Raw genomic sequence first — 24,196 nt, 5'->3', positions numbered from 1 at the left:
GTATTACAGCTTGGCTTACCAGTGAAAGTCCGTCAGCCAGTGTTAGTTTAGTTTAGTTTAGTTTATTTAGTTTAGTTGAAACAGGGACCATGCACAAGAGTCATTGGTTACAAAAGTAAGAAGATGGCTTGCGCCAGATTATAGCTAAAAAGCTAATTTCCATCTGCAGTCCCTAGACCATAGTTGCACATGATGAATCTGGACACTCTGGTGTTTGTAAAACATATGACCATGTGTTGAGACATTTCTTTTGGCCACATATGAAAAAACATGTCTCCGTCTACATTAAAACATGCCACATGTGCCAATTGACTGACAAGCCAAATCAAATTTTGAAGCCAGCACCGCTGTATCCCATTCCTGCTTTTAGTCAGCTGTTCGAACATTTGATTATTGACTGTGTCAGACCTCTGCCACACTCAAAGTCTGGTGCTAGTTATCTGTTAACAGTGATGTGTCAGAGCACCCGCTATTCTGCGGTAGAGCCCTGCACTCCTGCGGGACCCGCGGGACCCGACGCAAAGCAGTGCGGCACGGGACAAATTTTGAAAGCTCATTGTGGGCGCGGATGGGAGGGGGAGTGCACAATGCGGGAGCAGGTGGGAGAGGTGATAAGCTGCAGTCCCGCTAACTAAAAACGTGTTTAAAATAAAATTTATAAATTATTAATTTATGTCTATCATATATAATTTGTGCTGGATATTTTATTTGGCATTAATAAAAACATTTTAAGATGCCTAAATTTGCGGATGTGGTCTAATCTCATGTACGTTTCCGATTCCTTTCCGCTCTCAGTGCTTAGTTTCAGCACCTCTCAGTGCTTAGTTTCACCTAACCAACTTTGTCTGAAGGTGTCAACTGCATTCAACATGGTGGACGGAATGTCTTGATGTTTAAATATCTCAGTTGTTTGACGGTGTATCACACAGATTGTTCAATTTAAAGCGAGAAATAGACAGTGTATAATCTGAGGAGCTGGTTGTGGTTGTGCAACACTTCATATGAGAGGAGAATGAAATCGCGGTTGGAATCATAACGCCACAGACTCGGAAGTGGGAGTGTGAGTGCGCAAAGCGAGAGCTGTCAATCATTAGCGCATGCAGCGCTCAACTTGGAATGTGTCAGCAGAATGTCAGAGTCTAAACAATAAACTTACAATAAACCTAAAAATGCCACCTATAAATACACAACATGTAGCTCTACATAACGTTATCTGTGCCATCTCACAGCAGTTTGCTTAGCTATTTTTAATCAGGGCAAATAGCCTTATAGCCAAAACTAGTATATGATGCTTTAATTTATGGAGATGCCTTTTGTTTACATGTGATTTCCAAATGAGGGGTATTGCAATTTTATATTAGCCTAAATGAACATCTACACCAAGTTGCAAGCATCAGGGGAAGATTATGGACGCACCAAATTTGGCTTAACGGTCATTTAATGGTGAAATGCCGTTCGCACTGTCAGCCAACTTCGGGTTGTTTCTCTGAATTCAGACAATAAACGAGACCATCCAAACACACCTGAAAACATCGTGGTTTGAACTGTGTTGGTTCAAATCAACTTGGTTCAGACCAAGTTGGTACTACAGCTTTGGGAAACAGTCGTTTTTTGGATGTTAGTTAGTTCAAACTTGCATCGTACCATATTGGTTTAATGCTAACTTGGTTGGTTGTTTGGGAAACGCACCCCTGAACGTGAGCTGTAGATATTTATGCTCAAATCCACTCAAAGTAGGGGGCGGGGCGCCATCACGCTGTGCCTTTAAATTATATTAATTTCTTATAGGCCTACTTGTATTTCCTAGAATGTAAATGTGAGGAGTGACATATAAGCTATGTGCAATGTACAATATTCTTAATATCCACTGTAGATTTTGGTAGGTGTGTTGGGTATCTCTGTAAAGCCTCAGCTGCACATGCCGCCTGGCAACACGCACCCTCACTACGTGTGCTAGGTGAAGGATCGGTCAGTGGAGAGCTTAGCTAAGCTCAGCATGTTTAATTCCCCAAGCCAATGACAAGAACATTCGTGAGAAATAACGCGAACGTCTGCTTCATGCAGGATTTGCGGGTGGCAGCGGGACAAAATATGGGAGGCGCGAGCGGGAGCGGGACTGAAAATCATAATTCTTTGCAGGAGCGGGCGGGAGCAGGACTGCACAATGCGGGAGCGGGCGGGAGCGGGACTGAAAATTCTGTCCCGCGCAGACCTCTATTCTGCGGCATATCCACTCCACACAATTTCCACAAGATCAGTAGTTTGTGCTCTCTCACAATTCATTTTGATTTTTGGCATTCTGAAAATTATTCAGTCAGATCAAGGTTCAAACTTCTCTTCACATGTGTTTGCTCAGGTTTTAAAACTGCTTAGCATTTGGCATAATAAAGCTTCAGCTTATCATCCCCAAAACCGGGGGGTGTTAGAATTTTTCCACCAGACACTTAAGTCCCTTCTTTGCATATACTGCACAGAGTTGGGGAGAGACTGGGAGGAAGGGTTACCATGGTTGATGCTTGTGGCCAGGGAGGTTACACAGGAAAGTACAGGGTTCAGCCCAAATGAGCTTGTGTTTGCCCATATAATGTTGGTCTACTGGTGGTCCTGTCAGACGGAGAGAAGCAGTGACTCCTGAAAATTTGATTGATTTTGTTAATGGTTTTCAACATCATCTTTACACAGCAGGTAATCTGGCTAAAGAAAAATTGGCATCTGCGCAAAAGAAAATGAAGTCCTGGTATGATTGGCATACTGAGTGTCATATTTTCAGTCCAGGTGATCAGGTGTTAGCCTTGTTTCCCATTGTTTATTCACCATTTCAGGCCAAGTTTGCAGGGCCATATACAATAGTGAAACAAGTTTCAGAGCAAAATGATATAATCTCCACACCTGAGCGCAGGAAGAGTACACAGATCTGCCATGTAAATTTACTCAAGACCTATTACTCCTGAATGCCCCAGTCATTGCTATTTGGCATCAAGCTGGGTGGTGGTGATTCTCATGCAGCTTGTGTAGCTGAGCCCGTCAATTTGATTGATTCTGTTTCTGTGGAGCAGGAGAATGAATTGGGTGTGCCAGAGCAAGTGTTGTTGCTTGGCCATTTTAAAAACTCTCAGGCTCTCTCTAACTTAGGTAAGTTGCTGGCACATTTGCCTGCTTCACATTCTGCAGAGTTGGGAGATTTGATCCATAGTTTCCCTGGTTTGTTTTCTGACACCCCTGGTCGCACGCATCTGATCGAACATGACATTGAGGTTGGAGATGCTAAACCAATAAAACAGAGGTTCTGTTGGGTGAATGTTGACAAACTGAAACATCTAGATGGTGAGATTACTTGCATGCTGGAGAATGGTATAGCTGAACCCAGTTCCTGTAGTTGGGCTTCTCCATATTTACTTGTTCCTAATGCAGATAATACGCTGTGTTTATGCACTGATTTTCACAAGGTCAGTGCTGTCACTAAGCCAGATTCTTTTCCCCTTCCGAGAATGGAAGCTTGGATAGACCAAGTGGGCTCTGCGAAATTAATTATAATGAGTATAATGATTACACTTGCACTTTAAAACAGACCACTCACACCTGCAATATGTAGGAGCACTGACTTTATGAATTTTTTCAATGACAAAAAATTAATACTACTGTTTAAAGGCCAGATAATTTAAGTAATCCTGTAGTTAACAATGCAACTGTATCAGATCAGCAATTAGAATGTTTTACTCCCCTTAGAGAATTGAAACTAAATTCATTAATTTCCATATCGAAATCTTCAACTTGTGTACTAGAGCCTTTACCTACATGACTCTTCAAATAGACAATACCAGAAGCAATTGAACCTCTTCTAAAAAAAATAATCAATTATTCCCTTAGAATTGGATATGTACCCAAATCCTTTAAACTAGCAGTTATCAAACCCCTGATTAAAAAACCTGACCTCAACCCTCTGTCAACTGTCCAATTATAGGCCAATATCAAGCCTTTCCTTTATCTCCAAGATCCTAGAAAAAGCTGTGACACAGCAGTTATGCTTATATCTACATAGGAATAACATCCATGAAATGTATCAATCAGGATTTAGATCTCATAATAGCATGTCTGATCAGGGCTGTGTCTCCCCGCTTATATTGCTTGACCTGAGTGCAGCCTTTGACACCATTGATCATCCCATTTTCCTGGATAGAATAGAAAATGATGTGGGAGTTAAGGGAATGGTCCTCTCCTGGCTCAGGTCTTATTTAACTGATCGCTATCAGTTTGTTTACATAAATGATTTTCCTATTCATACTGAGGCAAAGTTTGGTGTTCCACAAGGTTCTGTCTTAGGCCCACTGCTTTTTTCTTAATATATGTTACCTCTGGGTGGCATTATTTGTAAGCATGGCATTAGTTTCAACTGTTATGCTGATGACACACAGTGGTATGTTTCTGCAAAGCCAGATTAGAGACACCAGCTTAATAAAATTGAGACATGTGTAAAGGACATTAGACACTGGATGCTTATTAACTTCCTTTTACTTAACTCTGACAAGACAGAAGTACTTGTACTAGGACCACATACAGCTAGAAGTAGGTTTTCTGATTACACAGTAACTCTGGATGGCCTTTCTGTTTCTTCACATGCAGCAGTAAAAGACCTCGGTGTGATCATTGACTCCAGTCTTTTGTTTGAAACTCATATCAATAACATTACCTGGATAGCTTTCTTTCATCTCAGAAATACTGCTAAGATAAGAAATATAATGTTACTCCATGACGCAGAAAAACTAGTTCATACTTTTGTTACCTCTAGGTTGTATTATTGTAATGTCTTACTGTCTGGATGTTCCAGTAAGTGCATAAAAAAGCTCCAGTTAGTTCAAAATGCAGCAGTCCTTACTAGAACTAGAAGATATGACCACACCAACTCTATCTTATCCACACTGCACTGGCTCCCAATCAAATTTTGCATTGATTATAAAATACTACTATTGACCTTTAAAGCACTGAATGGTCTTGTACCACAGTACCTGAGCGAACTTCTGGTCCTTTATGACCTGCCACACCTACTTAGATCAAAAGATGCAGGCTATCTGTTGGTATTTCATATAGTGAAGGCAACATCAGGGGCAGAGCCTTTTCTTACAAGGTCCTACAGTTATGGAATAGCCTGCAAAGTAGTGTTCGGGACTCAGAAACAGTTTCAGTGTTTACGTCTTGGCTGAAAACATATCTTTTTAATCAAGCCTTTTGTTAATAGTTTTTATTAGGTAAAGGAGTAGATCTGATGGGTCTTCAGGCATAGGGTGTTTTGATAAACTAGGATGTACAGTGGTGCTTGAAAGTTTGTGAACCCTTTAGAATTTTCTATATTTCTGCATAAATATGAACTAAAACATCATCAGATTTTCACACAAGTCCTAAAAGTAGATAAAGAGAACCCAATTAAACAAATGAGACAAAAATATTATACTTGGTCATTTATTTATTGAGGAAAATGATCCAATATTACATATCTGTGAGTGGCAAAAGTATGTGAACCTTTGCTTTCAGTATCTGGTGTGACACTCTTGTGCAGCAATAACTGCAACTAAATGTTTCTGGTAACTGTTGATCAGTCCTGCACGGTGGCTTGGAAGAATTTTAGCCCATTCCTCCATACAGAACAGCTTCAACTCTGGGATGTTAGTGGGTTTCCTCACATGAACTGCTCACTTCAGGTCCTTCCACAACATTTCGACTGGATTAAGTTCAGGACTTTGACTTGGCCATTCCAAAACACTAACTTTATTCTTCTTTAACCATTCTTTGGTAGAACGACTTGTGTGCTTAGGGTCATTGTTTTGCTGCATGACCCACCTTCTCTTGAGAATCAGTTCATGGACTTGTGTCCTGACATTTTCCTTTAGAATTCGCTGGTATAATTCAGAATTCATTGTTCCATCAATGATGGCAAGCCATCCTGGCCCAGATGCAGCAAAACAGGCCCAAACCATGATACTACCACCACCATGTTTCGCAGATGGGATAAGGTTCTTATGATGGAATGCAGTGTTTTCCTTTCTCCAAACATAACGCTTCTCATTTAAACCAAAAAGTTCTATTTTGGTCTCATCCGTCCACAAAACATTTTTCCAATAGCCTTCTGGCTTGTCCACATGATCCTTAGCAAACTGCAGACAAGCAGCAATGTTCTTTTTGGAGAGCAGTGGCTTTCTCCTTGCAACCCTGCCATGCACACCATTGTTGTTCAGTGTTCTCCTGATGGTGGACTCATGAATATTAGCCAATGTGAGAGAGGCCTTCAGTTGCTTAGAAGTTACCCTGGGGTCCTTTGTGACCTCGCCGACTATTACACGCCTTGTTCTTGGCGTGATCCTTGTTGGTCGACCACTCCTGGGGAGGGCAACAATGGTCTTGAATTTCCTCCATTTGTACACAATCTGTCTGACTGTGGATTGGAGGAGTCCAAACTCTTTAGAGATGGTTTTGTAACCTTTTCCAGCCTGATGAGCATCAACAACGCTTTTTCTGAGGTCCTCAGAAATCTCTTTTGTTCATGCCATGATACACTTCCAGAAACATGCAATAACTATACTTCAAAAAAGAACTATAAGAATAATTCATCGTGCTGGTTACTGAGATCATACTAATGCACTATTCTTAAATTCAAAATGTTTAAAATTCAGGGATATTATAGAATATAAAACTGCCTTAATAATGTACAAAGTAAGGAATTATAAAGTACCAAGGAATATCCAATGTTCTCAGATAGAGAGGGGCTATAATTTTAGGGGGAAATTGAAATTCAAAATTCACAGTGCTAGGAAAATGTTAACAGTTTGCATGTGGAGCCCATTAAATGTACAACTATAAACCAGTTCAAAAAAAGGTATAAGGAACAGATCTTTATGAGGTATAGGGAGGAGGAATTACAATAACATTCTATTGATAATATAAGTGTATATATGTGGGTATGGGTGCGTATGGATATATATATATATATATATATATAAAATGTGAGTATGTATGTGTGTGTGTGTGTGTATTATATATATATATATATATATATATATATATATATATATATATATATATATATATATATATATGCATAATTGTATATAATATATATGCATAATTATGATATTATGGGTGTCTGTGTACGTATGGATATGTGTATTGTGTATAATTATAGGTATGTGTATATGTGTATATGTATATACTGTATATATGTATTGTATGTATGTATATATGCATAACATAAGTATCTGTATATATGATTTGATTTGGTCGATATCATACCATGTTGGTATGTCTTGGTATGTTGGTATGTTTTCTTTTTTGTTTGTTGCTTTTGTTTTATTATATAGTTTTTTATAGAGGAAAGTGATGTTTGATTAGCGGTGGTATAGAGGGTTAGGATTTGATAAGTTATTTACTTCTTCCTAATCCTTTCCGAACATTATTATGTTACTGCCTTGTGGCTATGCTATTCTGTTTGTTTATGACGATGTTTTGATTATTGCATTTTTGTTTTGTTTTTTTATATCTTCTTTACTGTTCAGAATCAATCAATCAATCAATCAATCAAAACATGTGTTGTGAAGATCAGACTTTGATAGATCCCTGTTCTTTAAATAAAACAGGGTGCCCACTCACACCTGATTGTCATCCCATTGATTGAAAACACCTGACTCTAATTTCACCTTCAAATTAACTGCTAATCCTAGAGGTTCCCATACTTTTGCCACTCACAGATATGTAATATTGGATCATTTTCCTCAATAAATAAATGACCAAGTATAACATTTTTGTCTCATTTGTTTAACTGGTTAACTGGGTTCTCTTTATCTACTTTTAGGACTTGTGCAAAAATCTGATGATGTTTTAGGTCATATTTATGCAGAAATATAGAAAATTCTAAAGGGTTCACAAACTTTCAAGCACCACTGTATGAATGCTGTTCCCCCCCCCCACACACACACACACACACACTCTCACGCATTCACTCGAGTTTGTTGACAGTGGAGTGGCTGGCTGCTTCATGTCCCAGGGCTCCCTCATGTCTGTGTGACCTTCTGGCTCTTGTTTTTAGTTATGCTGTCATAGTTAGTCTTACCAGAGTCCCTGCTTGCACTCAGTTCAAAAGGTATACTGTTCTTACTCATTTGGTGACACTGGTCATGCATAACAACTTGTTCTCTCTCTCTCTCAAGTTACAGGTCGAAACCTGATACACCAGTGATGCTGAACTCTTCTGCTCCTTGGACCTGCCTGAGCCATCCTGATGCCCTTCATCTAGCTGGAGTCTCATCACAATGCTCCTGTGGAGGATGGCCCCATATGGACAGTCAAAAGTTGCATTTAGAAGATGGCCCTGGACACCAACGCTACGTTCACACTGCAAGGCTTAATGCTCAATTCCGATTTTTTTGTGAGGTCGTTCACATTAACAAATATATGCGACTTGTATGTGATCCTCAGTATGAACGAAAAGCGACCTAAAAGTGTTCCGCATGCGCATTGCAGGATACGACGACGTCACACGCAGTGAGCATGGCCAGTGTTTACGGAAGTAAAACCTCCCGGTTGCGGTATGACCCATCCAATCTAGCTTGAATAGCTGTATCCCCCCAAATGGAAATCAGCTCCCTAACCTCTGCGTCCTTCCATTGAGAAGATTCAGAACCTTCACAGCCCGAAGCGTCCCTCACATTGATGTCTTGCGCAGGGGCGCAGATACATTTTTTGAACTGGGAGGGACAAAAAACTGGGGGGGACAAAGCTGCCAGCAAACCAACCCCAACCCCGATATGCCTGTCAAACTTGTTGTTAGTAACCATAGCAACCAAGCTCGAGCTCGCAACCTGTGCAGTCTGCGCAGCTCAACCAACCGAATATCAGTCTTTGTTTTGTTTTATGTGAGTTGTTGCAACTATGTATACACTGCTGTGCACCTCAATAAACCGAATGGTAATTAGTCTTTTGATTTTTCCGTGAGGTTTGCCTTATGCAAAGAAAGACAGCATAGACGTTTTTTCCTCCCTATAAGTGTGGGGGGGGACCGAACGAGGTGAATTTAAATCTGGGTGGGACGAGTCCCACCCTCTATCTGCACCCGTGGTCATGCGCCATGTTGTTGTAACTTTTTTTGAGAGACCCGCCGCCTACTTCAGCGCAGAATAGTGACATTTGTGGCTTGTTGATGACGTGCAAGTCGGATGAATGCGACCTTGCGGTTCAGACTGAAGTCGCATATGAAAAGATCGGATAGGAATCGGAATTAGGACCACATATCCAAACAGCCTGGGTCAGATTTGAAAAAATCGGATCTGTGTCGTTCATATTGTCAATAAAAGATCGGATACAGGTCACATATGGGCGAAAAGATCGGATTTGAGTCACTTCAGCCTGCAGTGTGAACGTAGCCTTACAGTTTTGTTATAATGGCTGAGGACTACAATTGACATGATAACTTTCGGACTGCAATTGTCATGAACAGTTTTTGCACTCAAGTTTCCATCAATGAACAGTCAATAATTTCAACAAAACAGACTTCATGCTAAAACTATAATGAATTTCCTGGTTACACCGTTATATTTTGTGATTATATAGGACATTGTTATAGAAGCAAATAATTTTTTTTATAATCATGCTATCTGTGAGCACCCAAATGAGGATGGGTTCACTTTTGAGTCTGGTTCCTCTCAAGTTTTTGTCCTTGTGTCATCTGGGGGAGTTTTTCCTTGTCACTGTTGCCACAGGCTTGCTCATTGGGGATAAATTAGGGATAGAATTATCTCATGTTTAAAGTCTTTAATTTTCTGTAAAGCTGCTTTGCGACAATTTCTGTTGTTATAAGCGCTATACAAATAAACTTATATTGACTTGACTTCTCCCCCCAGCCACCGCTGGCAAGGGTCCCTGAGCTGCTGACTGTACATGAAAAGCCGGCTGACTTCTTCCAGGGTCAACTTGTGGAAGCAGTGACGATGTTGTTCAAGGGCATGGCTGACTTGCTGCAGGATAGCATGCTTGAGGTCCATGGAATCCAGCCTGTTGTCAGCAGGTAATTGCTGGGCCATGAGCTGCGCCTACCCGGTGAAGAGTAGCAGTAGGCAAGGTGCTTGCTGCTTATCTGGCCACCCTATGCCTCCGTGGCTTGCTCAAAGAGCGCTAAAAAGGCTTCAGGGTCATCATGCTGCCCCATTTTCTTCAAGGTGATGTAGGGGAAGGCCGCTGACTGCATAGCTGGGGCATCTGCAGGTGTGATAAGGCTCAGGAGCACCTGGTGGTCCTCCTGTTGGGCCTGAAGCAGGGCCTTGCAGTGCCACTCCTGCTTGCTGTGCATGGCAACCAGCACCTGTTGCTGGTTCTGCTAGGCAGCGGCGAGGACATGGACAAGCTCTTTGAATGACGAGGACTCCATGGAAGGTGGCTTGCTTCAGTGTCCTGGGTTTCAGCAGCAGTGTAGCTGTTCCCTGAGTGGGGTGGGCACTGAAGCACAGAGACAGATGGGTAGTGGCACTAAATTCCATGCTTATATTTGACAATTGCTTTTCAGCTTGAAAGTGTGAGAGACTCACACACATACAGTATGCAACACACACACATGCACACTAAAGCTCTGGTGAGGAGAACTGCCTCCTCTCAGCTCTCTCACTCCTTATCAGCCCATGCTAATCACTGCAAAACACACAACATCAATTAGACACAAGTGCATCCATTTTGGCACTCACCTTCCCTGGCCTCGCCCTCCAGTCACAAACCAGCATTCAACCACACCCCTGCTGCCACAAGGACTACTTCAGTGGGTACGGAAAATGTACAAAATATTTACAGTTATAGAAATTTGCCAGTCATGAGCTCAGACTAAGGCTACGTTTACATTACGTCGAATCAGCGGATCATCAGATTAATGTTCTTAAAACGATTCGCGTTTACACTAAAACCATTAACCGTGCACACAGCAACACCAATACGCGGATACGCTCGGCTCCGCAGGCATCCTGCGCTCCAAATCACTCCGCCCTGAACAGCGAGTGCCCTCTGGAGGGTGCGCACTCCGGCCCTGCGCAGCTCACACAGCGCGCGAGTGAAGTGCACAAGCTGTGATTCGGGACTGAGCCGCTGTGTGTGTGATCCCAGTGCATATCACTTCCTACTTGCAAGTGGAAGGATGGCAAGCCTAAAGACAATCATAACTACACAATGGGCAGTATTTGCATCAGTATTTGCAGTATTTTCATACTTTTATACTCTTTAATGAAAGGTGATACAAGGCGGAAGTCCGCGCCGTTTTTCAGCAGTCGCGTCACATGACCAACGCCAGCGAATCAGGAAGGTGGATGTCACAGTGACGTTGTCCAATGACGACGCCAGCTAGAGCTCAGCACAGCGTATTCGCGTATTCTGAATGTTTACACAGCACCGGAGCTGACACGATCTGGATTGAATACGTGGACGCTGGCGGATTCCCGTTTCCTGGCTTTTCCAGGGGGTTTAATGTAAACGGACAGTGCGTCCGCGAAGAAAACGAGACAGATACGGTCTAATGTAAACGTAGCCTAAATGAACTCAGGATCAAATCAGGAACCCTGGAGGTGTGAGGCAGTGCTATGCACTGTGCCATCATGTTGCCCATCATTTATTTGTCATGAATATGATTACAAATTGCAACTATGAGGCAATTTGTAACTATAAATCTGTGGTCTTCACATGCTTCAAGCACTCTAACTTTGTCCCTGAGTGTAAAAACAACAAAACTATCATGCCTGAATGACTACTGTCCTGTTGCCCTGATGTCCATAGTGATGTAGTGCTTCAAAAGTCCAGTTAAGGACTCTGATTGCTGCTCTTTTCCCAGCTCATTCAACTCTCAATCAGGTATAGTAGGGTTCAGCAGTGCCTGGCCAATAACCTTGTGCTGAATAAAACTAATAATAATAACCTTGTGGCAGTAAGATTAAGGAAATGGTCATAGACTTCAGGAGACAGCAGGCAGGAAACTATATCATACTCTACAGGGCTTTACCACCTCAGGCATGTCTGGAAGTTTAAGGTGTCAGCTCACATTCAACAGACATTCAATACCTAAGCTTTAGAGAGCATCTTGACAGGTAACATTGCTACGTGGTATTGACCTCTTGCACATGACATCACACATCACGTGATAATTTCTCCTGGAGGGCAACCAGCCATCGTCTGTAAGCAAGGTTTAATCTGTCTTAAATATGGTTCATTTTTTTGTTTTTGGTTGTTCCAATTGTTCAAATAGAAAAATATATATAAAAGCTATTACTGTCTTCATGGAACTTTGTCTTGAATTTTTGATTGTTGCATAGGAACTTGATTTGGCCATTTCTTTAGAAAGGAAATATCTCTGATCCAAGAATAGGAGACTTTTCACAGTAGTAAGAAGAACCCAGTATGCCTTTTTAATCTGTAACTGTCAGTGAATCCCTTTGTTTCACTCCAGCTTCGATAGCCCACAACAATGATGCTATGTGAGAACAGCTCTCTCCAAGGCTGGCCATACAGTCGCAGTGTGTGGCCATAATCTTGCCATTTTCTTCACTGACAATCCACAGAATTAAAGTTTTTTCAGCCATTCTTTGTGAGTGATTAACCTGGAATAGAATATAGGTTGTATTCAGTCATGTGACTTTTGCTTGTGAGTTTACTTCCAGTGAATGAAGTGCTGGTCAGTCAAACCAATTTGGCTACCATTATGCGAAGAGCTCATGAAACTGTCTCTAACTATTTTCGTAGATTAGAGGCCAATGCACAGTCAAGATACCTTCAGATAGTTGCTCTTTGCAATGTGATAGGTCCTTACACATTAACAAAGAAGGATTTTTCTGATGATTTGAAAAATTACCCATCCATTGAGTTCCCTGACATCTCAAACTACCTGGTGCTGCAGACATCATTGTACATGGACAAACAGATGAAAACCTGGAGAGCAAGGAGGTGTACAACTTTTTATATGTGGCTGGGTTAAAGATCTGGGGATCAAGCCATTACAAGCTAAATCCTGTAATGTTTTTGCATGGGTAAGTAGGCATTTTTGGGCTTTTTATACGCGTCTTTGTGGTGGTTGCTAGGATGCTACAAGAATTAGTATCAAGTGTAAACAAACCAAGTGTAATCAAACTTGATTCTCAACCTTCCCTGCTCTTCTCTTCCAGCAAATGATAAGTTTTTTTTATTAAAACAGAAAAAATGCATTGAGAGGGGCATTCCAACATCTATGTATGTGACGCTAGGCCGCAAATCTACATCACTCTAATTGTTTCAAGGAATTTTGTATGGATCATAACCACTAATAAACTTTAATTTCTGGGCATATCCATCCTTTGCATCTTTCTGACTTGGATTATCCAAGTAATCCGATGGTAGAGCTTTTTTAACTGTATTTTTTTTCCAACTACAGACATCTGATATCTTCACTATGTAAACAAAGATTGCAAGGGTAGCAATGATTGCTAACGTAAGTGTGATATCAGTGCAAGGGGTCTATAGCAACTGCTCCATACAAGACCGCGATACTCTGCAGGGTTGCTCTTTGCGATGTGATAGATCCTTACACATTAACAAAGAAGGATTTTTCTGATGATTTGAAAAATTACCCATCCATTGAGTTCCCTGACATCTCAAACTAGGTGGTATGTTCATAGGAGCATAGTACTTTAACAATATTTCCCTCTCTGAAGAACAATTTATTTGTTTATTTGTTTTTATTCTATTCTTTATTTTACTTTTTTGAGTGTGTTGCAGGCATCAAATTCTAACTTCATTTATATTAAAAAATAAAATTGTTATTCAGTAAAACTATTTAAAATCTTTTCTTTGTACATTTGTCATTTAAATAAAGGTTTGTGTGAATTAACAAATAACAGATTTTTACTTTTATTGAATTTTGGAAAATATCCCAACGTTTCTGGAAATGGGATTTGTAATTATAGATAAACTGCATTAATTCTCACAGAAAGTTCTAAGTTTCTAGAGTGAAATGTGTAATCACTTTATCATTATCATATCATTAGCAGCATTCATGTCTCTGTCTCATCACCTGAGGTAAAAGTCACTTACAACATTTAAACATGAGTCTGATGGTCGTCTCTTTACTTGACTGATAATTGTTCATGCTACCATCAGTACTGAAATAATCACTGATAAACACGGTGAGTTCTGTTCTGTTGCCTGAATTTACCATATATTTATTAGATCAGTCAAATATTTTCAAACTATCATCTGTCCAGAGTGTATCAACACTTTTCTGTTTTGAAAACAACAGTGCGTGCTTGTAGTGCATGCAGATGAAACCCCATGATTTGAAGCATCACTGAAATTAAGTAATAATGACAGCTCTGACCGGAGCATATTAGAAGGTTCAAAAAGTAAATTAAGAAGCCTTTATTTGTCACATGTACACTCAAGCACAGACTTAAGCACACAGTGAAATTCAACTTCTGCATTTAACCCATCTGAAGCAGTGAACACACACATGCACACACAAGTGAGCAATGAGCACATGCACATACCCAGAACAGTGGGCAGCTATGCTACAGCACCCAGGGAGCAGTTGTAGGTTAGGTGCCCTTGCTCAAAGGCACTTCAGCCCAAACTCAGGCCATGGCTGCCCCATGTTAACCTAACTGCATGGTTAAGAACAGTATACATTTTGTGCTGAGTGCAAGCAGGGACTCCAGCAAGACTAACTATGACAACATAACTAAAAAGGAGAGCCAGATGGTAACACAAATATGAGGGAGCCCTGTGACATAAAGCAGCCAGCCACTCCACTGCCAACAAACCCGAGTGAACCCAAGTGTGAGAGTGTGTGTGTGTGTGGGGGGGGGGGGGGGGGGGGGGGACAGTATCCAAACATCCCAGTTTACCAAAGCACTCTATGCTTGAGCACCCTCCAGATCTACTCCTTTTAATAATAAAAAGCTATTAACAAAAGGCTCAACTAAAAACATAATTTTTCAGCCTATACCTAAACACTGAGACTGTGTCTGTGTCTTGAACGCTACTTGGGGGGCTATTCCATAACTTTAGGGCTTTGTAAGAAAAGGCTCTGCCCCCTGATGTAGCCTTCACTATATGAGGTACCAACAGATAGCCTGCACCTTTTGATCTAAGTAGGCAGGGTGGTTCATAAAGGACCAGAAGTTTGCTCAGGTACTGTGGCACAAGACTATTCAGCGTCTTAAAGATCAATAGTAGTATTTTATAATCCATGCAAAATTTGATTGGGAGCCAATGCAATGTTGGCTAAGATAGGGGTGATGTGATCATATCTTCTACTTCTAATAAGGACTCTTGCTGCTGCATTTTTAACTAACTGGAGCTTGTTTATGCACTTATTGGAACATCCAGACAGTAAGGCATTACAATAATTCAACCTAGAGGTAACAAAAACATGAGCTAGTTCTGTTTCACTCAAGAAAGGCTGCCAGACGGCTAGCCCAGAGGGCTGGAATATAATCTGCGCATGCGCGAGTTCTGAGGTAGACTTATAACAAAACATCATCACGTGAGTGTGCAGCGCTACTGCACAGTATATAAGTATGAGCTCGGCACACTATCGTCCTCTTTAATCCCTCACACGATCTGATTAGGTTAGACTGTTGATGCTGAAAACGAAGTGCCTATTGACAGTTTGCTTCCGAGAGCTGGTAACTGCTGTTACTCCTCTCCAGGCTATTGTTTGTCAGTTTATATCTAAGTCTGCCTTATAAGTGTGCTATCACCGCTTATCAATAAGGTGGCTATTTCTTCTGTAACGACCCACTCTCTGTGTCGTTGCTGATTGTCCTAGTGCGTACTTACAGTGGAACTGCCTTTCAGGACTGAATCTTCAACTGAGCTTCGACAGGTAAGTTGATCGACGGTTGAATTTAAACAAGAAAGGGAAGAGACTCCAGGTAAATCTCCCTGGTTGCATCTCTTTGAAATTGCTACTTGTGTCATATCTGACGCCATTTGTGACTCCCTGGTACCATGGTGGAGCTATCGCTCCCATAAAGTGGACTGCCGTGATTCTCACTCTGTCGAGTGAGTTTTTTGCCAGGCTTGTTAATTAATCCAGTTGCTTACCTGACGGTCGTGATCTTGATTACTTTCAGCTGTTGGTGTTTTTGGAAGACAGGAGAGGCAATCTACATCTCTCGCTGCATCTTGTCTTTTTTGTTGCTGGCACCAGTCGGCGCCATTGTGTAATTTGGCTGGTCAGGTGCCATTGCATTGCAGCTCTGCTGGTATCTATCATCTCTGGTACCATCATTTTGCAGCTCTGTCGGTACCATATCTGGTACCAGTTAACAGTGCTATTGATTTATGCCTATAATCACTGGGTTAAAATAAACAAATAAATGTAAAAAAAAAAGAATACTGAGTGGCTATTAAAGAAAACTGTGCTAACCATTAACCTAACATGCCGGGATTTCACAACTGCACTAACTCCAACAGTAAAATGCCAGTGGAAGATGGCCATACACTGTGTGTGACATGTCTTGGCACTGATCACGCGCTTGCTTCAAGAACAGACCTTTCCAGCTGCCCAAGCTGTCTCCCTTTCTCGGCACGGACTCTATTGAGTAGGGTGAATAAAGTTATGGGGGACAATGCATCCCTGTCTTCCCGGGGGTCCACTGACACAGGTTCACTACAGCCTTCTCAGCCCTCTCCTCGGGAGCCGAGTACCTCCACAGTGACTAGCACACCGGATTCAGGCAAAAAAAGCAAGAAGAGGAAGCATGACAATTATGATACTCTTGCCAATACAATGGCATCTCTGGTGAGAGAGGTGTCATCTCTAGCATCTAACCAACAGTGGATGATGCAACAGTTTGCCGAGCGTCAAGTGACCCAGTCAGGCACCAAGTGCCAGGCAGCCCCATCAGGCACCGAGTGCCAGACAGCCCCATCAGGCACCGTGCGCCAGACAGCCCCATTAGGGCAGCCTGTAGAAGAGCCATCCCAGCAGTTGGCTCCCCAGGCCGCTGATGATGGCGCGGAGCTGTTATCAGTGATGGCATCTGATAACCTGGGTGATGAGGATATGGATGTCTTAGCAACTTCCCCCCACCATTCTGATCTGAGCTCAGGTCATGGCTCTTCCCTGCTATCTGCTCCACCTGAAACTCCCAGCGCTTTCTCTGGTGAAGAATTCCTTGCTCTGATGTGTAGGGCCACTAAACGTCTACGTGTGGATATGCCTACAGTAGCCGAGGCCCAGCCTTCTCGTTTTGATAGGAGGAGAGAGGCTGTGAACAAACCATGTTCTCTCCCTGTCCTCCCTGACTTTGTCAAAGAAATGACATCTGTCTGGGAGCATCCAGAGGCAGCTACTCCGCCTATGAGACAGTGGGCACAGTTTGCCAACATCCACGGAGCGGATGAGGTTGGTTTTGGAGACTATCCTGCGATGGATGACTCTATTGCTTCTCTAGTTCTCCCTCCTACGACTCTTGTGGGGAAAGACCCCTCATGCCCAAACAAACAGTGTCGTACCACCGAAAAATGGTTAAAAAAGTCATTCTACAATACAGCCTTTGGGGCGCGCCTCATGAACACAGCATCTGTGCTCACGTTGTATCAAATGGAGCTCATTGAAGACCTCGCTGCTGCCCATGCTCAGGAAGTGGTGGATGAGCTGAAGAAGGTCTCTGAGGTCCTGGTGCACCTCGCCAGGGGTGCAGCACACTCCAGTGGAAGATCCATTGCGTCGCTGTGGATGGCACAGAGACACCTGTGGCTAGCTCAGTTGAAGCTTCCAGAGCAGGACAGGGGCCTCTTACCCCCGGGTTTACCTTTGGTCCTGGAGCCATTGACATGCTCCGCCGAGCCAAGGAGTCTAGAGAGTCAAAGAAAGAGTGGGAGCAGCTGATGCCAAGGCCCCCTCCACCCAAACGGCATCGGCCGAACTGGGGCTACACAGAAAACCCCAGTGTGCCTTTCTCAAGAGGCCGCCCCAATATGCCGGGAAATGTGCGAAGACAGCCAGTACATGCCTCCTCCTCGGCAAGCCACCGCCCGGCGAATCCCACCAGGCCTTGGCAGCGTGGTGGCCACGGACCTCGTGCCACTCCTCCCGTTGCCTCAAGGCCCTCTTCCTGACATTCAAGGGGCGCTGCCTCATGTTTTCTCCCACACTCAGTTGAAGATGTGGGAAACGTGTTCTCCCAGTTCTTGGGTACTTTCGACAATAAAGTTTGGTTATCGGCTGCAGTTCAGGTGCCGCCCGCCCATGTTCAAGGGCATTCTTGTTTCTCATCAGCCAGACCCAAAGCGGCAGCTGGCCTTACAGGAGGAGATAAACACTTTGTTGAGGAAAGGGGCAATAAGGGAGTTAAATCACAGCGAACGGCCAAGTGGCTTTTATTCGAGCTATTTCCTGGTTCCGAAACGAGATGGTGGATTCCGCCCAATACTGGATCTAAGGCCACTGAACCGCTACCTACGCCCACTACGTTTCAAGATGCTGTCACTGACACAAATCTTTCAGTCAGTTCAAGGTGGAGATTGGTTCACGAGCGTAGACCTCAGAGATGCCTATCTCCACATCGCAGTTCACCCTGCTCATCGCCAATTTCTCCGGTTTGCGCTAAAGGACAGAGCCTTCAAGTTCAACGTCCTTCCCTTTGGCCTGTCTCTGTCGCCACACACATTCACGAAGTGCATGGACACAGCCTTGAGCCTGCTGCGCCAAAAGGGTGTCAGAGTGCTCAATTATCTGGACGACTGGCTGATATGCTCCCCATCAAGTCGGCAGGCAGTGTGGGACACAGCGGTAGTAATAGACCACTTGCAGCAATTGGGCCTGTCTCTCAATTCAGACAAAAGCCAGATGACTCCCTCACAACAAATCACTTTCCTTGGAGTGAAGCTGGATTCGGTTGCCATGATGGCAGGCCTCTCAGACCAGAGAGTCGTAGCTCTACAACAATGTCTGTCTCAGTTTTCGGGGCAGAGCAATATTCGTGCTTACCAGTGTCAAAGGCTATTGGGCTTAATGGCTGCAGCGTCCCAGGTGGTGCACCTCGGCCTTCTACACATGAGACCAGTGCAGAGCTGGTACCTGTCCAGGATGCTCCACCCGGTGTTGGACAGGAGCAAATCTGTCACTCTATCACCTGTGTGCCTACGAGCTCTCCAGTGGTGGAACATGCCACAGAATCTGTGCAATGGTGTGCAGCTAGGCAGAATCTACCGCTGCGAAGTTCTGACCACGGACGCGTCTCTGTCAGGTTGGGGGGCAGTCTGGAATGGTGTGGGAGCCTGGGGAGTCTGGCATCCACCATGGGACACTGCCCACATAAATGTCCTCGAGCTGAAAACGATATATCTTGCCCTCCGCCATTTCACGCCGGTGCTTCAGAACAAACATGTCTTAATTCGAACAGACAACATGTCGGCTATAGCTTACATAAATCACCAGGGAGGTCTGAGATCTCGGACATTGCACAGAATGGCCCGGGAACTCCTTCTCTGGGCGGACGCTCATCTTTGCTCAATCAGGGCAGTTCACTTGCCCGGTGCTCTGAACTCCGCAGCAGATCTGTTGTCGAGAGGCAAGCCACACCCGAGCGAATGGCGATTACATCCGGAAACGGTGCGTCTAATCTGGGCTCGTTTTGGGAAGGCACACGTCGATCTTTTCGCCTCAACACACTGCCCACTGTGGTTCTCCTTAAGCCAAGACGACGCACCTCTAGGGGTGGACGCCCTAGCACACAGATGGCCCAGGGGCCTTCTGTATGCCTTCCCCCCTCTTTCCATGATTCCGGCTGTGCTGGAGAAGACAAGGAGAGAGAACCTAAGTGTCCTCTTAGTGGCTCCATACCGCCCTCAGGTGCCATGGTTTGCAGAGGTTCAGGTCCTCCTCTCGGGCAATCCATGGCAACTTCCTCTGCGGAAGGATCTGTTATCGCAAGCCGGGGGAGAGTTGTGGCACCCGACACCATCCGTACTCAATCTGTGGGTTTGGCCATTGAAAGGGACACCCTCCTTGCCCAAGGGTTGTCACTCACAGTTACACAAACTTTACAGTGTGCTAGAGCCCCATCGACAAGAGCCCTATACTCTTACAGATGGCAGGTTTTCAAAACATGTTGCGAACAGCGGCACGAGTGCCCCTGGTCCTGCCCTCTGACTTCAGTTCTTGAGTTTTTGCAAGAACAATTTGACCAAGGCAAATCCCCTTCTACTCTTAAGGTGTTTCTCTCAGCGATATCAGCCTGTCATGAGAGAGTAGATGGCAGAACTATCGGTGCTAACCCGCTGTCTATTCAATTCATGAAGGGGGCTCAGCGACTGCGCCCAAGGAGACTTCCCTCTGTGCTAGCATGGCAGCTTAATATTGTCCTCAATGCTCTGACGAAGCCTCCGTTCGAGCCCGTTGGGAGCGTTGATCTTAAGTGGCTTTCTCAGAAGGTCATTTTTCTGCTGGCTATCACCTCAGCTAAGCGTATTGGGGAGCTACATGCACTGTCTGTACATCCTGACTGCTTCCATGTCAAACCAGATGGCACCGGCGTTGTACTACGTCCTAATCCTGCCTTCATGCCTAACTTTTTTTCAGCGCAAAACCTCAACCAAACAATTATCTTGGACTCATACGACCCTCCTTCCTCTGGGGTGGAAGGGAATGTATCACCTACAGTGGTGCTTGAAAGTTTGTGAACCCTTTCGAATTTTCTATATTTCTGCATAAATATGTTCTAAAACATGATCAGATTTTCACACAAGTACTAAAAGTAGATAAAGAAAACCCAGTTAAACAAATGAGACAAAAATATTATACTTGGTCATTTATTTATTGAGGAAAATGATCCAATATTGCATATCTGTGAGTGGCAAAAATATGTGAACCTTTGCTTTCTGTATCTGGTGTGACCCCCTTGTGCAGCAATAACTGCAACTAAATATTTCCGCTAACTGTTGATCAGTCCTGCACACTAGCTTGGAGGAATTGTAGCCCATTGCTCCATACAGAACAGCTTCAACTCTGGGATGTTGGTGGGTTTCCTCACATGAACTGCTCACTTCAGGTCCTTCCACAACATTTTGATTGGATTAAGGTCACAACTTTGACTTCGCTATTCCAAAACATGAACTTTATTCTTCTTTAACCATTCTTTGGTAGAATGACTTGTATGCTTAGGGTTGTTGTCTTGATGCATGACCCACCTTCTCTTGAGATTCAGTTCATGGACAGATGTCCTGACATTTTCCTTTAGAATTCACTGATATAATTCAGAATTCATTGTTCCATCAATGAAGGCAAGCCATCCTGGCCCAGATGCAGCAAAACAGGCCCAAACCATGATACTTCCACCACTGTGTTTCACAGATGGGATAAGGTTATTATGCTGGAATGCAGTGATTTTCTTTCTCCAAACATAATGCTTCTCATTTAAACCAAAAAATTTTATTTTGGTCTCATCTGTCCACAAAACATTTTTCCGATAGCCTTCTGGCTTGTCCACATGATCTTTAGCAAACTGACGATGAGCAGCAATGTTCTATTTGGAGACCAGTGGCTTTCTCTTTGCAACCCTGCCATGCACACCATTGTTGTTCAGTGTTCTCCTGATGGTGGATTCATGAACATTAGCATTAGCCAATGTGAGAGAGGCCTTCAGTTGCTTAGAAGTTACCCTGGGGTCCTTTGTGACCTCACCGACTATTACATGCCTTGCTCTTGGAATGATCTTTGTTGGTTGACCACTCCTGTGGAGGGTAACAATGGTCTTGAATTTCCTCCATTTGTACACAATCTGTCTAACTGTGGATTGGTGGAGTCCAAACTGATTAGAGATAGTTTTGTAACCTTTTCCAGCCTGATGAGCATCAACAGTGCTTTTTCTGAGGTTCTCAGAAATCTCCTTTGTTCATGCCATGATACACTTCCACAAACATGTGTTGTGAAGATCAGACTTTGATAGATCCCTGTTCTTTAAATAAAACAGCGTGCCCACTCACACCTGATTGTAATCCCATTGATTGAAAACTCCTGACTCTAATGTCACCTTCAAACTAACTGCTAATCCTAGAGGTTCACATACTTTTGCCACTCACAGATATGTAATATTGGATCATTTTCCTCAATAAATAAATGACCAAGTATAATATTTTTGCTTCATTTGTTTAACTAGGTTCTCTTTATCTACTTTTAGGACTTGTGTGAAAACCTGATGATGTTTTAGGTCATATTTATGCAGAAATATAGAAAATTATAAAGGGTTCACAAACTTTCAAGCACCACTGTAATACTCTGTGTCCTGTGTGAGCCCTCCTTTGTTATGTCAACCAGACAAAAGACTTTTGAGTGACTGACCAGCTCTTTGTCTGCCATGGTGCTGGGCAGAAGGGTAAGGCCCTTTCTAAACAGAGACTGTCACACTGGGTAGTTGACACATTAAAGCAGGCCTACCAGCTTTCTGGGCTCCCATCTCCAGTGACGACGGTTGCACACTCCACACGAGGCATTGCTGCATTGTGGGCTCTCCTGAGAGGAGTCCCCTTGCAGGATATTTGCCAGGCAGCCTGTTGGTCCTCCCCTGCAACCTTTGCTCGGCTTTATAACCTCAATGTGATTTCCCCTTCGTCCTTTGGGAATGCTATTTTGAGTTTGTGAACCACAGTGTTCAGTTTACCAGTTCAGCCCTGTTGGCACACCGGGTCTCAATAAAAGTATTGGCTATACTTTGCCTTGTGTCTTTTGTACAATTGTCGCATGGTTGTCCTCCGCGACGTTGGGGCATACATATATTCCAGCCCTCTGGGCTAGCCGTCTGGCAGCCTTTCTTGAGTGAAACAGAACGTTGGGTTACATATGTAACCTTGGTTCTGTGAAGGGAAGAAAGGCTGCCAGACTTTGTTGTCACTCTGGACTTCACGTTCAGGATTTTATGAGGACAATAGTGTGCCGCGCTCATACTTATATACTGTGCAGTAGCACTGCACACTCACGTGATGATGTTTTGTTATAAGTCTACCTCAGAACTCGCGCATGCGCGGATTATATTCCAGCCCTCTGGGCTAGCCGTCCGGCAGCCTTTCTTTCCTTCCTTCACAGAACCAAGGTTACATCCGTAACCCAATGTTTTTCTGCATCATGTAGTGACATTATATTTCTTATCTTAGCAATATTTCTGAGATGAAAGAAAGCTATCCTTGTAATGTTATCGATATGAGTTTCAAATGAAAGGCTGGGGTTAAAGATCATCCCAAGATCTTTTACTGCTGCATGTGAAGAAACAGAAAAGCCATCAAAAGTTACTATGTAATCAGTGTGGCAGCGGGGGTGTGGCCAAGCAGCAGTCTGTGAATGGAGGGCGGGGTTGGGGAAGGTAAGTAGCTAGGTCATTACACCTGATGTCAATTTGTGTGTGTGTGTGTGTGTGTGTGTGTGTGTGTGTGTGTGTGTGTGTGTGTTTTTTGCAGGGATGGAGTATAAAGGGAGGAGGAGAGGAGAGAAGAGGGGCTCCCCGACCACAACACTTGTGTGAGTGAGTGAGTGAGTGAGTGAGTGAGTGAGTGAGTGAGTGAGTGAGTGCGTGCGTGAGAGAGAAAGAAAGAAAGAAAGAAAGAAAGAAAGAAAGAAAGAAAGAAAGAAAGAAAGAAAGAAAGCTGAAAAGCCAAATAAAGTGTGTGTGTAAACACAAACTCTCGTCTGCCGTGCTTCTGTGCTCCATCTACACCGGGGTTTATTACAGTGGTGCCGAAACCTGGGACGCACAGAAGGGAACCGCCCCATGGAGTCCTCCCCGTTCAAGGAGCTCATCCTTGCCCTCGCTACCGCCCAGCAGAACCAGCATCAAGAGCTGATCACCCTCCGGAAGGAGCAGCAGCAGCGCTTCGAAGCCTTGATGCTGGCCCAGCAGGAAGATCGCCAGGCGTTCCGGCACCGGCTCCCGTCAGCAGGGCCGCCGGCCACCGCTGCTGCCACCCTCACGAAGATGGGACCGCAGGACAATCCAGAAGTGTTCCTCGCTCTCTTTGAGCAAACAGCCGAGGAGTGGGGGTGGCTGCTGGAGCAGCGCGCGGCACGCCTCCTCCCGCTCCTAACTGGCAAGGCGCAGCTCGCAGCGCAGCAGCTCCCTGCTGACAGCTGGCTGGTCTTTGCAGACCTGAGGAGAGCCATCCTGCAGTGGCTTGGCCGCTCCCCGGAGCAACACTGTCAGCGCTTCCGGACGCTGACACT

This window comes from Neoarius graeffei, chromosome 6, assembly GCF_027579695.1.
Source record: "Neoarius graeffei isolate fNeoGra1 chromosome 6, fNeoGra1.pri, whole genome shotgun sequence".
Classification (NCBI taxonomy): Eukaryota; Metazoa; Chordata; class Actinopteri; order Siluriformes; family Ariidae; genus Neoarius; species Neoarius graeffei.
The sequence above is the reverse complement of the archived record's forward strand: the minus strand, read 5'-3'. Positions refer to the sequence as shown.